Source organism: Oryctolagus cuniculus, chromosome 4 (genome assembly GCF_964237555.1).
Source record: "Oryctolagus cuniculus chromosome 4, mOryCun1.1, whole genome shotgun sequence".
Lineage (NCBI taxonomy): Eukaryota > Metazoa > Chordata > Mammalia > Lagomorpha > Leporidae > Oryctolagus > Oryctolagus cuniculus.
The window spans coordinates 103,592,303-103,595,801 of NC_091435.1; the positions used below are offsets into that span (position 1 = coordinate 103,592,303).

General features: G+C 48.8%; 1 pseudogene; it reads right to left on the reverse strand.

Moving 5' to 3' along the window:
- Nucleotides 1–1,150: 1,150 nt before the first annotated feature.
- LOC100342723 (autophagy-related protein 16-1 pseudogene) lies at nucleotides 1,151–3,143 on the reverse strand (annotated as a pseudogene).
- Between the last annotated feature and the right edge of the window lie 356 nt (nucleotides 3,144–3,499).

Below are 3,499 nucleotides of genomic sequence, written 5' to 3' on the forward strand. Positions count from 1 at the left end.
CAGAGAGTGCACAATTTTTTTTAATATTTTATTTATTTGAAAGACAGAGTTAGAGAGAGAGGTGGAGACAGAGAGAGAGGTCTTCCATCCGGTGGTTCACGCCCCAGATGGCTGCAACTGCCAAAGCTGCGCCGATCCCAAGCCAGGAGCCAGGAGCTAGGAGCCAGGAGCCAGGAGCCAGGAGCCAGGATCCAGGAGTCAGGAGTCAGGAGTCAGGAGCCAGGAGCTTCTTTTGGGTCTGCATGCAGGGGTGCAGGGCCCAAGGACTTGGGACATCTTCCACTGCTTTCCCAGGCCATAGCAGAGAGCTGGACTGGAAGAGGAGCAGCTGGGACTAGAACCGGCGCACACATGGGATGCCAGCGCTTCAGGTCAGGGCTTTTTTTTTTTTTTTGAAAAGTATATAAGATTTTTCTTTATTTACAATCAAGTTTTGTGGGCAACATAATTAAAGAAATAAATGATGTGCCCTGGCCTTTGAATTTCAGCTCCCCTGAACGTGAACACAAGTCTCCTAAGGGCAAACCGCAGAGGGGCTATGTGGGCAGGAGAGGGGAAGGCTAGAGAGGCCACCCCAGGCCTCATTCCTCACCCCCAGGCCATCACTCAATCCCCAACTGTGCAGAGAACAAAGTGAGGGAGGGGAAAATAAAGTGCAAATTAAAAAGTGATACAAACACTGGTGCTTCAGACACCCAGAACTGCAATCTAACACACAGGTAAAGAAGGGCATCTTTCCCTGGCTTTCACGGCAACTCCTGCACCGGGAAGATGGCTTCCCGGATGCGGCTTCCTGCTCTGCAGCCCGGGAGCATGGTCAGGCCGATGCAGGGCAGTGTGGCTAAGGCGTCACGCCCCTTGCCACAGCAGACGTGGTATGCAGCCGCCTTCTGAGCATGTGCCGAGAGACACAGGAGCACGCTCCTCACACCACAGTGAATCCACCCTGGCAGGAGGTTTCCAGGCTTCCTCCTCTACTTAGAAGCCAAATGGGTGTTTATTTCTTGATCAGGAAATAGATACGCAGATGTGCTGGGGACAGTGAGTCACAAGCTCTGAAGAACAGTTGCAGGACGTCAGGAGCTTCCGAGGGGTCAGGCGTGATCTGCACAGAAGCCCTGGCCCATCCCCAGGGTCTCAGCATCAGGATGGGCCCTGGGCTGGGGTCCCATTAATCTTATGTTTAAAGCAATTTCATGGAGCAAACGAGCACAAGGCGGGGAGCATGCATTGGGTGAGAACAGACTGGAAGGCCAGGAGAAAGCACAGAGCGAAGCGACGCCTGGACAGGTCGGGTGTTTTGGGCACTGCTGTCCAGTGAGGAGACCTAGCAGGGGCCTGTGCTCCCCTGCCCAATGAAGTATGGAAGATCAGAGCTAGTAGTGTTTCCCACTGGAAGCAAGGCAGGAACCTGAACCTCTGCTGAGCGACCACAGGGTCAGACTGTTCCAGTGTGATTCTTCCAGGCCATTACAGACCTCAGTCAAGATTCTAAGAAATCCCGTTCAAAAGGCCACTGAGCCTTGGCCTGAGCCCTTCTCCGGGCAGACACACATTCACCAGGCCAGAGCTGCAGAGTCCTGTGCTTCTCCCGGGAGGTCCAACAAGGCTGTGCCCACAGCACGGCTTTGCTGCCTTTGTCCACACTGACCACGTGGAGGCCGGAGGGGGACCATGCCACCGCATTGATGCATGAGCTGTGCTGCTTCGTTAGCACCTGCTCCACTTTCCCCGTGAGCACACTCCACACGTAGAGTGAGTCGTCAGCTGAGCCTGCTGTCACGTAACTGCCATCGGGGCTGAAGACAACTCTGGTCCAGTCAGAGCCACACTTGAATCCAGGTGCACTGAATGTCTGCTTCACAGCATTCACTCGGAGATCAATAACTTTGAGCAGGTCGTCACGGGAGCAGCTCAGGAGCTCAGTCCTTTCTGGGTTCAAGTCCAGGGCAGTAATCTTTCCCAACAGTTCCATCTCTCTGACGATCGTCTCTGATCGGATGTCCCAGAAACGAATTTTCTTGTCAAAATGCCCACTCATTACACACTGCTCTGTGCAGACAATATCATTACAACTGGATCCTGCAAACACTGTCTATATGCACACTTTGCTGCGCAGGTCCCAGAGTTTGAGGGTCCGGTCATGACTTCCCAACACAATCCGTGCTTTGTCCAGCAGGTGCTTGGCAGAGAGCACTTTCCCACTGTGTCCCTTGAGTGTGTGCCGTATCGATAATCATCCACAGTCCAGATTCGGCTGGCAAAATCATTGGAAGCTGCTAAGAGGTAAGAACCAGCACTATCAAATTCAATGCTGGTAATTCCAGCATTACTGCCAGACAGGGAACCCTTAAACTCACATTTGTCTCCAAACGCTTCCCAGAGCTTTACTTTCCGGTCCATGCCTCCTGTGGCCAGTAAGCGGGAACCTGGACTGAACTGCACAGCGTTGACTTCCCCATCATGGGCATCAAAGACACATAAGGCAGTGGGTGGCACCCTCACTTCTTTACCAGACCCGGGTGAGCATCCACATGTTCCTGGGGGACTGGGGAGGAAGAGACTGGGCGTCTCGTGGCTGTCTTGCTGACGGCTCGCACAGGAGAGGTCTCCTCAGTGTGGTCAGAGGCTTCATCCACAAGGACTTCAATGTCATGGTCTTGTTCCACTGGTAGAGGCTCCTTTGCTGCTTCCGCGAGCTCCTTCTGCAGCCGGCACCGGCCCCAGCGGGCACAATTGTTAAAAGCCAACACACTCTTGTAAGAACATACTATATTTTTTAAAAATTAGATTAGTCACCCAGAATCCTTTTTCTACCCTTCCAACAACATAGATGAAGATTACTTGTTATTTTATTTTATGTAAACAAAATAATTAGTATGTACTCTTTTGTGCCTGACCTATTTATTTTGATATTATTGTGATGAGCTTCTTTCTTTTTATTGTATATAATCGTTGATCATTCCCTCATTGCTTCTCAGTACTTCACACTCATTGCTTCTCAGGGCTTCAGATTGAGTATATATATTTTTTGTTTTTTCTTCTATTGATGGATATTTGAGTAATTTCAAGCACTGAGCTGTTTTAATTTGTGCTACTATGAACATTCAAGACCCTATTTTCTGGAAAATACCTGTTTGCATTTCTTTTTTTTTTTTTTTTTTTTTTTTTTTTTTTAAACTTTTATTTAATGCATATAAATTTCCAAAGTACGACTTATGGATCACAATGGCTTTCCCCCCATACCATCCCTCCCACCCACAACCCTCCCCTTTCCCACTCCCTCTCCCCTTCCATTCACATCAAGATTCATTTTCGATTATCTTAATATACAGAAGATCAGCTTAGTATACATTAAGTATGGATTTCAACAGTTTGCTCCCACACAGAAACATAAAGTGAAAAATAATAGATGATTTTTTTTTTTAAATGATGATGAAATCAGATCAGACCTATTGTCATGTTTAATCCCAGTGAGAGTCAAGTTGGGAATTGATAA